A 12,809-nucleotide genomic window follows, 5' to 3' on the forward strand; every position below is an offset into this window, starting at 1 on the left:
ATTTTCCAAACATAAAAAATAATTATACATAAAATTTAAACTAAATTTTACTCGTATTTAGCTTTAAAAAATAATTTTTTAAGTTCCAGCTTTTAGGGGTAGTTTTCACCCCAAAAAAATAAAAAGCGCCCTTCGGCATAATATAGATTTTGAAGTAGGGGGTATAATTAGTCTAATCCCAAATTTTGGTGCAAATCGATTCAGTTTGAAAAAATTGCAAGGTTTTACACTTTTTTGAGCTTCATTTCCTGGACTAATAGGTTGTACGAGCGAATATCTACTTCTTCGCGCTCGCATTCGAAAATTAACGTAATCATTTGAAATACGGTTATCGCTTACGTAAGTACGGATTTACGTAAGTCGAGACTTACGTAACTTGGGGGATGCCTGTAATAACCTTTAAGAGCTATAACTAACCAGTTAAACCGAGTGTAATTCAACATTTTTACATCAACATTTCAACCATGACGACTTAACTAACTGAACAATGACATGGAAGGACATTCCAATTAATTACACTCATCCATCACTGGAGTGCTGGATGTGATAAAACTATTATCCTAACCAGAATGACATTAGTTAATGTATACAACAAGATGTGGTGCAATAATGGACCACAGGATACATCCCAAAATTGCTTGATTGATATCACAGTCCGGAGTGCATATTATCCAACATTAATTGTCCAAATCTGAACAGTTCATTCAAAGAAATTTCGAAATTTTCAAACAAGACTAATGCCCTTTGGACTATAATAGCTATTATCTCAAAGGAAACAAAATTAAGGGCACAACAAAATATTTAAGAGTAACACATTGCAGGAGTGAAACAAGGCATAGTAAATCCAGCGATGACAACTTCCAGGATATGAAGTAATTAAGCAAGGTGAGGAGTGTGCCTTGCCACGTGGAGACCCATGAACCACAGGGGGTTTAGGGACATCAACACTCCACCGGAGGAAAGTAAGAGAAAAGAAATGGTATTAGTAGCCTGTACTGGAAATCGTGCAACACAAATCAAGCAAAGGGGATTTATTTAGACTACTTTAATTTAAGGTATCAGATTCATATTATAAACATTTTTATTAATAGAGAAAGTATATTTTGTATTTTTACTTTATATTTACTTTGTACGTGTTTCTTTTTTATATGAAAAATTTCAATTGATATACAAATTTTTTTAATATACATACAAAATACATTAAAAATGATCATTAGCAAAACAACTTTCACTATTTTTATATTAAAGCATATTAGAGAACATTAACTCATTTCTTGAAAATTGAATTATCTTCATTTAGCTTTAAATAAGAATTAACAAGGGGAGAGATTCAAAATAATGGGAATTAAGGTGCTGAAAAGGAAAAATATTAGTAATAACAAATTACAGGTAAAAATATAAATTACAATAAAAATTTTCTTTACAGTTAATTGGCAATTAAAGAGCTAAACCTATGCAATGTGCTGACAAATTCTATAATGCTTTTGCATAAATAAAATTAGTTCAAAAGTGTCACCTTAGTGTTCAGAAAAGAAAACCATTTAAATAGAATACCACGAAAATATGGTGTAAGTGAATCCCTACTTCCTCTAAAAACCACAAATGAATCTTAAAAAGAGGCCTAACTTCAGAGCCAGCAAGAAAAGAGGAGTCCAGTAGCCCTACCTAATACCCATGCATTTAAGTGTAGACTCTTCAATTCCTACTGAACACTGAAAACTATGAGCACAGAGAGGATTTGCGACAACACAGCCACACTAAGAAGTATCCAAGGATCATTTCAAAAGATCCAAACTCATCCAACCTACCAACCTATTGAAGAGTGAGATCCTCTGCTTGGGTAAATGTTGATGATATAATAAGGGTAAAATAGAAAGGCTTTACGTTCAACTAAATATCTCCCTCCAAAATACTTACAGATATTTCTATAAGTGCAAATTCTCTATCGCCCACAAAAGCCAAAATCAAATGGGAACAAACAGACAATGGTACATTGGAGAACCATGCATCAACTCCAAAAGTGACCTAACCTGAACTTGAATGACTAAATCCTGAGAATCAATACTTAATCACATTAGTACACCATTTGCCACTCATCCCATTCCCACTCCATTTCAACTTGAGGGCCCTACGTTGAGCACAACACTGGCATAACCTATTTGCCAGTGAAGCAGTTCCTAGATCATGCAAGGAGAGGAGACGAAACCCTACCACAACACGGCAAGGTCCCTCGGAGGAAGAGCCTCTGCATTCCATCGACGATCCCACGATGCACACGAATTACCACTTAAGAACACCAACACACAAACAACCCATTCACACTCACAGGAAAAATTGAAAATGGAATATGCACTGAACACTAAACACCAATCTTCTGTGAAGGCAAACAGGCAGTAGTAATGAGGATCAGTATGGAAGCAGCCACAGGAACACTTTGGAGGGCAGTGTAAGTGTTATTGAAGTGTAAGACATATGCACCTTAATTACACAATGTAAACAAGTCCCTAAGCTGCCAGCATTTTAATTAATACCACCTAACATTTAGTGACCCAGGCAGCCACTTATCACTTCCCAAGGCAACGGCCTATTCTAGGGAAGAGCCCCTAAGGTGCTAGCATTTTAATTAATATCCCTAACATTTAGTGACCCAGGCAGCCACTTTTCACTTCCCAAGGCGACGGCCTATTCAAGGGAAGAGCCCCTAAGGCACTAGCATTTTTATTAATATCCCCACCACTTAGTGAACCAGGCAGCCACTTTTCACTTCCCAAGGCGGCGGCCTATTCAAGGGAAGAGCCCCTAAGGCACCAGCATTTTAATTAATATCCCTACCACTTAGTGACCCAGGCAGTCACTTTTCACTTCCCAAGGCGACGGCCTATTCTAGGGAAGAGCCCCTAAGGCGCTAGCATTTTAATTAATATCCCTAACACTTAGTGACCCAGGCAGCCACTTTTCACTTCCCAAGGCGACGGCCTATTCGTGGAAGGAATATATTGAGCTTATATATTATTATGTGTGTATCCCTGAATTGATGTGAATGTTATTTGTTTTTAGGTCAAATACTAACCTGAAATAAAGAGAATGTTATTAATATATCTTTCAAGTTACTTTCTTTTATATTACCAATCCTGTTATTTTTCTTATGTTAAACAATTTCAACATACTTTCTGATTCTAGGTAACTGTAATTCTATTACATTTTCATATTCTTCATTTTTTTAATTATTGCATCGTTTAAGCTTTCATTCATTACACACCCCATTTTTCTGTAATTCACAAAATCACAAGTCATTTTGTTATATTCAATGACAATCCCAAGAATAAATATAAAAGAAATGTTTACTTATGAAGGAGCAAATGAGTAATATCCTTGCGTTTCATAATCTAAAGAACATGGTAGCATAAATTATCTCTCTCCTATGATGACAGGAAGACAGTGGTCACACCAATCTGATGCATGCCCAACTCCTTTTCGCCGAAGATGCTTTGGATCACAAGTAGCTGAGCAGCAGTTCTTAACCACCAATACTTTCCTGCAAGGAAGGACAAATAATTAATATAAATTAGTTAGAAATGATATCTTGATATCAATATTCTAAGGACATTGACCGGAAACCAATACACAATATTTTCAATCAAATATTTGGCATCACTTTTTGATGCTATATGCGAAACGATTTTGTTATCTTTGCTAAAAACGTGGCTGCAGTCCACCGGAAAATGGTTATTTTATTACAAAATCATTATTTTTCATCGCAGAAACACTTTTCAAAGATGTCTTGATTGCTTGATTGGCAGGAGTGCAATGAAAACTCATTTTTCGATGATCGGATTGATTGGTTGATTTTCAAATTGCAGTCCGAGCGGTCAGTTTTCGGGAGGGAGGCCCCCCTGCTGGCTTTTGGCAAAGCTTTTCAATGCTCATATGCTATGTAATGTTTAATTTAGAGTCAAAATAAGAATCTATTCTTAATTAATAAAACTACTACCAACTCCTAATATGGCGTCGCTACTGTATTCCTCCACACTTCATATCTTTTCGCACACACTTATTAGCGGACATTGACATGCTTTGTATGTGCTTCGTCGACAGACCGTACGTGGATCGTATCCATTGATGAAAAGAGACTAAGCGGCATAGTACCCCTGCAGTCAATGAATACTATCTAGATACACATTAGATACTGGGGGTGCTGTGCCATCTGGTATTTAATGCATCCCTACAATAATTAATGATGATGTGACAACTGCACTTTGTATTACTGGAAATGATAAGTGATATCCTCCTAGCACCCATCATCACGTTGAGGTTTCGGCACTCTTTCTATGGTTGCACCTCGCCTATCACAAATTACACAGACTTACTCTACTTTCCTTCATTTCAGTGGGAATGATTAATAAAAGGGAAATATTTGAAATAAAAACAAAAAAGTCATTTCTAACTAAAAACCACAAGCAACGCCTATGATGCAAATAAAATGCTTAAACAAGAGAAAAAAATTCAAAGTAGATGCAAGAATAGAGTAGTACATTTCCTCGCTACAGTCCAGAGTTGTCCAATGGAAGTTAAAAAAGGAGGCAAGGAGAACCCTGCACAGTTTGAAAACAATCGCTGTCCCCTTAACGTACTTCACACCCTTGCCTAGTCATACAACGTTGTCACTTACTATTGGGGGGGGGGGAAAGTATCCCAACAAAGTTTGTACCACCACTATTGCTCCGTTGGATAGTGGGTTTCCTTTCCAGTGGGTTGTTATTCTTTGGTCAGTGAGGGAAATTCAAACAAGGCAACCCATTCCCTATCTTTGTTATCCAAATACGCGACTGACTACCGAGTCTCCCACAACCCAAGAATTGAGGCATATTCGATGCCATCATGTGCGCACATTGGGAACGCTCCTCTGAATTTTCCTTAGCCTACCTCGACGAAACGACAAAAATCACTACGGGCCATAGCAAGTTTTCTGTTAAGGTGAACAAGACAGAAGATTTAATGGGCCACGTATTTGAATGCATTTGATTTTGAGGAAACTTTAGCTTTTCCGAAAGAACTGCCGTGCACATTGCCAGAACTGTTTTTCTTTCGATCGAGAAGGATATGTTCCTATCTTGATTTATGATGTCTTTGTCAGCAGGCGAAAGGGATGAAAGTTGTTAGCTTGTTGGAGGCAGGCTTAACAGCAGTGGAAATATTGTGAAGGATGAATAAAAATTGAAGTACCGTGTACTACTCAGAGAAATGCAACAGGGAGGGTAATGTCGAGGCATTGAAAAATCAGAGAAGACCTCCTCCTGAGAAGTGACCGATTAGGACCGAGGTGTACAACCGTAGATGTTGATGCTGACATATAATACATCGAAGTGCTGATGACATTTCGCATGTAATAAAATGAGAGATATTGTCCCATGTGAAGTGTGAATTCATTGGAGTAAATTTTTCTTCCTTCATTTTTTTGTCCACATTAATTTAGATATTTTTATTTGACCCTCAAATATTGTCTAAAGTAATTTGACACCAAAATGTCATGCATTGTTTAAATTTTACAAAATTGGTCTTCAATTAAATTGAAAAAAAGTGAGATATCAAATTACAGAAAATAAGTTTTTTCCACTGGCTAGGAAAATATAAATGTTAATTTTGTTTTAAGATTTATGGAATTGACCTCGAAAATTCTGTCTCGTCAATTAAATTTGTAGCAATCAAGTGCATATCATTGAGGAAAATTTCAGTCTCAATTGACGCACTAAAACCTTTTAAAAGTGATAATTCTTTGGGTATCACAGGTCAACATAGATTTTGTTCTGGAGACGCTGTTGATGATCTCCAACGTACTTTTCGCGCTGATTCCGAATATGTGCCTAGATTCTTTTATCACATCTAGTTTATTTAGGATAGCTTAATGTATGCTTTTGCTTTTACAAAATTTAATTCATTTATATATCGTGATAGCATGAGCAAGTGAAAATAAAACTACCCTGCCAAAACATGTTGTCCTACGATGTCACGTATTCCTATCCTGTCAAAATATGTTTCCAATTGTAATATCCTATCGTTTTGTCCAAAGCAATGCTGACTCAGCTGCCACTTCACATCAGCATGTGAGCAGCTGTCGGTATGTGAAGATGTTTGTTTTCCCTGAAGACAGTTTAAGAATTTTGTTGCTCGCAGGATATTACAGCTTATTACAATGTAATCGCTGAGAAGTGGCTTGGCTTTAATCAGGCCTAGATGGTGCGTGAACCATCCTGATGACTCTTTTTATGTATAAAGTGAAATTACTTTTAAGGCTCAAAGGCGGAAAATTACTCCCTTTTTCAGATAGTGTTATAAGCTTTATTTCGGCTGCCTGTTGGGCGGGCAAGATAAAGGATGGGCTCCCCACGTGTTGTGTGGCGCCAGTGTAGGGCTTCTTTCTGGTTGGACTAAGGGACAACGTCATAAGGAATTTGGTAGATCCTTTTTCAGATTATTATTTTTGTTGAAAAAAATAAAAGGAATTACACTGAAGTCAAAACACACAGGAAAATATCCAGACAACTTTGAATACTACCGTTCCTTTACTGCAAAAATTAACAAGTGCCGGAACCAATGGAGTATGTTAACCATAACAAAGATTCGGAAAGTAATCAAGAACGTCATAAGGAAGGATTCGAAAACTCGGAGGACCCAAATTATGGACAGAGTACATCTGATGGACCTCATTTTCTAATGCAACAGAATTTAAATGATCTAGTGTACCATTTAAATTTTATCCAAAATGCAGGTTAAAATCTTAGGACCACAATTAAAGGGTTTGAAATTGCTGGATCCAAATAAGAAACTTTTGATATCTTGATCTCGCCATGACAAATTTGAATTGGTTTTTTCTCCAGAAAACTATTTGCCTTTTATAATGATGTTCTCTCTGTTATGGATACTCTTACTTTTGAATTCTACACATACGATTAGCATTTTTTCATTTATTCCTCATAGGTTATTTTAAAGGCTAATCTCTTACATACTGGCAATGAGCTCCCATAAATAGCGTAAACTCATGAAACTGAAATAAAAGAATCTTTACGACAATATGCAGTTACTTTTAGAAAATAAATCACAACCAAAAATATAATTGGAAAATTTGTGGCCACTTAAAATTGGAATTTTACTAGGCTTACAGTTTAGCTGCACAAAATGTTGATGCTTCATCTGCGAGTGGGATATCAGAGACAGAAAAAAATGTACTTGAAATAAAAATTGTCCCGTACACAAAGAGTTGGTTCCTGGGTCCAAAAATGTCCTTTCTCAGACTTTGGTCGATCCAAAAAGTAGTCTTTTTCCACCTCTGCATATTAAGTAATGATTTTTTTAAAAGTCATGGACAAAAATGGTGCTGGTTTTACTTATCTGAAACAAAAAGTCCTTCAATTAAGTTCGGCAAAGATCAAAGAAGGAATTTGTATTGAGCCACAGATTAAGGAAATGCTGAAGGATTCGGAATTTCAATAGCAATTGAGATCAACGGAAAAAAGCACGTGGAACACGTACAGAAATGTATCTGAACATTTACTAGGAAATATCATGGCTGAAAATCATCACGGTCTGGTGGCTAATCTAATTAAATCGTACCAAAAAAATTGACTGCAATACGAAGTTAAAAATTAATTTTTTCGACTCACTCCTTGCCTTTTTCTGCCAAACCTCAGTGCTGTTAGAGATGAACACAGTGCGTGTTTTTACCAAGATATTTCACATTTGAAAAAAAAGTACCGTGGAAATTTCAGCAACATGTTAGCAGATTACTGATGGACACTGAATTAGGACAGTTTACCAGATGCTAAATATACGAGAAAATCCTATGAAAGTACCCTTTTTTCACATTTTTAAACCACAATTTATTTGTTTATATATCCTTGAATCCTTATTTATTCCGGTTGTCCTAAAGAAACTAGAAGTGATAAATTGATTGAGCCCAGATTTGGAATTAGGACGAAAAGCACCTCTATAATCACCCAACGACATCTCTAGGACAGAAAATAAGTTTTTTTTGTCCACCAGTGTATTTAGAGTAATTCCTGATGCTCAAAACAGCTCCAAACCATTGCTGGCTAGATTACGTCTAGCGAATATTTGTCCCGTAAATTTTTAAAAACAAGAAAATGAGGCAGTGGAGATGGGCTTTTAGTGAATTTTATTACAAGTGCCAGAGTAGGTACGAAGAAGGGGACGGAAAGGAGGGTTAGAGGAAGATAGCGGGTAAAAGGAAGGCACAATTCCCGAGGATATTGAATGCGCCAACATTCTAAAGAGGAGTACGAAATACCTTCAAGTCTCTGTTCAAGGCAGGCAAATTCAGTCTCGACCTTGGAGGCTAAATATAGACCATATTTGAATTTCCCTCGTCTCATTCCAAGGATTATACCATTATACGCCGTTAAAAAGGGAATCCATTCTCCTGCGAAGAGATGGTGGCGGCATAAACTCTGTAGTGACACTTTTCCCCCCATAGTACATATTAAGAACTGAAATAAGCCTGAGCCATCAAAATAAGCCTTTTCTTCGAATAACCAAAGCAGGGGATTCTTCCTTTGGGCCCTTCATGCTCGTCTCGTCCCTTCAAGGTCCTTTATTCACGTCCCTTCTTTTGTTTACATGTGAGGTGGGCGTTTCCCTTTCTTACCTGGCAACCCTTCCCCCCAACTAGACCCGTCGTGTCTCTCGGCGGCTGGACTGTAGGCAAAGACAGCTTACGACACATGCACCTACGTTATTTTTCCACAGAAGACCTACATAATAGATTTAATATTTTTTTCACCTTTTCATACACGCCACTTCAATGTCGTCTTATATATTATGAAAATAAACAGTAATCCAACACGATCTCCGAAATTCCAATTGCAATTATGGTCGTTTTCCCAGGTGATACAATCAAATACATGATGTGATTCGGGCTACGCAAATCGCCTTAATCGTCTAGACGCAAGTTTCCTCTCGTCATTCACGGAAGAGTAAAACCTTTTCAACCGTCATTTGCTTCAGAACACCACTAACAAAACCGAAATGCACACGATACCACGACGTGGGGCACACCAGCAAATGCGAGCAATGTAATAACATCGAAATATCCAAAACAGCAAATGAACTCACTGTGCCTGACTAACGCAGAACTCAAACAGTGCGGCCAGATGAGACAGAAGGTACAAAAAAGCAATGCATCAAACATTTGTAGGCCGCGCCTAGAACACAGGGGCTCGCTCGCGACTTTAATGTATCCTATGGGAAACAAATAAAGACTGAAATTTGTGTTAAGCTATAAAATTTAACGTAACACATTTAATGATTTAATCTTCAATCTAATTTCAGTATGAAGGCTGACGCGCGACCAGCCAGTGCCGACTGGCATCGACCTCACACTGACATACAGGAAATATTCCACTGGGGTCACTTTAAATTAGTTTGAAGCAAATCTTTACTCACCGATTCATATATATGATCGAAGGCCGCAGCAGGATGGCTGATGGCAGTTCATGCGAAATGTTCCTCCTGTCTGCAGCAATACATTGAAGCTTAAACGGAATCAAACAACTGAGGTCGATGACCCAAATAAGGATCGCCATGTAGTCTTCTTAATAAGAAGATCACGTATTGTGGGCGACTATTTCATTTGTCTCCCACCATTCCGTCAATACTTCTCTTCTCGACTTGTGACTGAAAGCTTTAGGTTGGTGAAAATAGGCCCCCAGACCACGCAATAGCTTTCACGAAGCAAAGAGTGTTCGTTTTGGACAGAAGACCTGTAAATGAAAAAAAAAACACTTCATGAACGACAATGCAAGAAAGAATAAAATTAAAACGTCCATTACACGTGGCGAATACTTTTTTTCTATCAAATGCTCAAATTACTTCATGAATCCTCAAATATAAGGAAAAAACTCACCACACACATTTTCCCGAAGTAATTCAGGTCTCTCCGTTTCCACCGAGGCAATCAGAGGAAATTAAGCAGCGAGCGGCGCAACAATTTTAAGTATCGGCCGAACGTCGGTACAGCAGAAATCTCGCGGAAATCATTATCTGCAGTTTGACACCGTGGAGATATCGCGAAATGACGTCTGAAGAAATACTCTTCCCAACGAAGTTTCCTTTCTAACGGCAGCGTCCCACGTGCTAGTTTCCGCGATCAAATTACGCCAAGGAATCTCATCAAGACAATAATGGACATTAATTTCACATACATCTGAAAATATTAGAAAGACGATATTAAAAATTATCTTAACATATATCATAAATAATTACCACGACATTTCAAGAATAACTACATCCCTGACAAAAATAAACTCCACCATGGTGGGTACAGGAAGGGTGGCATCCTTCATGGTGGGTAGTTACCCTTGCACAACCCACGCCCTACCCACCATTAAGGGTAAGGGAAGGAGAGAAAAATCCTTCGTGTACCCTTCCTTGGAACTCCTTCCCTTACCATCCGTGTACCCTTCCTCTACCCACCATTAAGGGTAAGGGAAGGAGAGAAAAATCCTTCGTGTACCCTTCCTTGGAACTCCTTCCCTTACCATCCGTGTACCCTTCCTCTACCCACCATTAAGGGTAAGGGAAGGATAGAAAAATCCTTCGTGTACCCTTCCTTGGAACTCCTTCCCTTACCATCCGTGTACCCTTCCTCTACCCACCATTAAGGGTAAGGGAAGGAGAGAAAAATCCTTCGTGTACCCTTCCTTGGAACTCCTTCCCTTACCATCCGTCAACCCTTCCTCTACCCACCATTAAGGTATAAAAAGTATAAGTATAAAAACACAATCATTTTCCTTCATAATAGAAATCAAAATATTGAAAAATAATGAATTTAAAAAATATTTCTTTGACTATTGAAGGTTTTTCGATTATGAAAAGTGTTTGAATAAGTTGAATCCCATTATTTAGTATCCTATTTTTCAAAACTTTTCCCACCTGGTTTTGGACCCCCCCAAACGAAATTCCTGACTACGCCACTGTACACTATAGTTTCTGTAATTGTGTGAAAAAAGCTCATTTAGAAGTTCTTCCATTCACGTTTTAGGATGTAACCTATTTGTGTGGCTGACAATGAGACATCGCTAGAGTGATGTTCAGTATTAGAATGCCGATCTTATTTTCTGAAACGAAATAGGTGTGGTAGAAAAAAGTCACAGCTTTCTTCCACAAAGGCCCGGGTGCGATTCTCATCTTAAGATTTTGTAGTATAAGTTCCGTTGAGAAACTAGTCACGGACTAGAGATTTTAACAACCTCGATAGCCGAGGTTGTTTAATCAGCCCGTGCTCCAGTAATATGTAGGTCCTGGGTTCAAGACCACGTTAAGGCTAACTTTTTTTATGCCCTATAACTTTAGAAATCACTGTTGCAACTCATCCCCATTCGTTTAATTTAGTTTATTAGCGATTTTTTTAAATTTTTATGTTAATTTATGGATTTTTAGTTTTTATTTTATCCTACCCTTCATTGAGGCTGGCCAAACCCTTCCCGTACCCTCCAGGAAGGAGAGGGCGTACCCACCAATGTTCTAAAATACCCTTCGTGTACCCTTGCTGAAGGGTACAGGAAGGGTACACTTATCCTTCCTGTACCCTTCATCGAGGCTGGCCAAACCCTTCCCGTACCCTCCAGGAAGGAGAGGGCGTACCCACCAATGTTCTAAAATACCCTTCGTGTACCCTTGCTGAAGGGTACAGGAAGGGTACACCTATCCTTCCTGTACCCTCAATGGAGGGTAAACCTCTCCTCAATGGAGGAGTTTATTTTTATCAGGGATCTTATTGTTAATGCGTAACTAAAAATAGTGTCATGCACTCGTGTGCCCAATCAAATAAAAAGCACTACATACAGTCCATAATACTCACCCAACATGATAATTTGCGGCCTCACCATACCGAATTCTCATCCTAGGAGAAGCGCGAGCTCAAATCCGGAACTCATTTTCGATACCTTTTAATCTACAGCATTAAATCAACCACGCAAGCCAATTATATAAACGCTGAAACAACCTAATCATCAATGCACTACGACAAATTTGTGCTTCTGTAACTATAAGAGACCACGGAGGTAAAGGTTAGTGAACCTAGGACGGCCACCAAAGTAAATCCAGTGAAAGAATGCTCTCGACGGAGGGCCAGTATAGTACGATCTCAACAGAAATGCACAGGCAATATGACTGACGTTTTTGCAAGCTGCGAAATTTATATGGTGGTTCAGGGGCGAGAGGGGAGGGGTACGAGAAGCCGTCTGTTCAGGGGGTTCTCCCCCACTCCACCTCTCCTCTCCCCCACCTCCTTCCCGTTCCCTGCTACGCAGACCTCGTGAACTAGCGAGGATGCGGATTCGGGAGTCAGATAGCGCAGCCACGTGGGACAGAGACAGCGGCGTAGTCAAGAGGGGGGGAGGGGTCCGGAGCCCCCCAAACATAAAACACATTTTCCTTCACAAAAGGAAATGAAATATTTATTTTAAGTTTTTAATTAAGTTAAGCAAATTAAGTTTTTTTTTCGATTATAAAAAGTGTCGTAATTAGTTTAAAACCCAGTACCTGATACCCTATTTTTCAAAAAAGTTCTCCCTGGTTTTAGAACCCCCTCCGAACGAAATTCCTGCCTACGTCACTGGACAGAGACTACAACGACCGACTTCCAAGTACATATAACTAAAAATGGCTGGTCACGCTAAACGTGCTTCAAAAATCGATGTAAACTTTGGAGGTCTTCCGAGCCTTCTTTCAACAATTATTTCAAAAGTCAAACCATTTCTGTTCTTGAATTTCACACATCAAGTCGGCTCATAATT

The 12,809-nt window shown here is 38.5% G+C and overlaps 1 long non-coding RNA gene across 2 annotated transcripts; it reads right to left on the reverse strand.

Annotated features, from left to right (window-relative positions):
- Positions 1 to 1,136: 1,136 nt before the first annotated feature.
- On the reverse strand, positions 1,137 to 12,341 carry LOC124162294. 2 transcript variants are annotated; one of them, XR_006865531.1, is made up of 5 exons: positions 11,873 to 12,341; positions 9,917 to 10,216; positions 9,457 to 9,773; positions 3,449 to 3,535; positions 1,137 to 3,070 (listed from the first exon to the last, which is right to left on the reverse strand). It is a non-coding gene; the product is annotated as an uncharacterized LOC124162294 (long non-coding RNA). The 2 variants fall into 2 exon arrangements; XR_006865530.1 differs by lacking the exon at positions 1,137 to 3,070 and having other exon boundaries at positions 3,322 to 3,535; positions 11,873 to 12,340.
- Between the last annotated feature and the right edge of the window lie 468 nt (positions 12,342 to 12,809).

This window comes from Ischnura elegans, chromosome 7 (genome assembly GCF_921293095.1).
Source record: "Ischnura elegans chromosome 7, ioIscEleg1.1, whole genome shotgun sequence".
In the NCBI taxonomy this organism is placed as follows: Eukaryota; Metazoa; Arthropoda; class Insecta; order Odonata; family Coenagrionidae; genus Ischnura; species Ischnura elegans.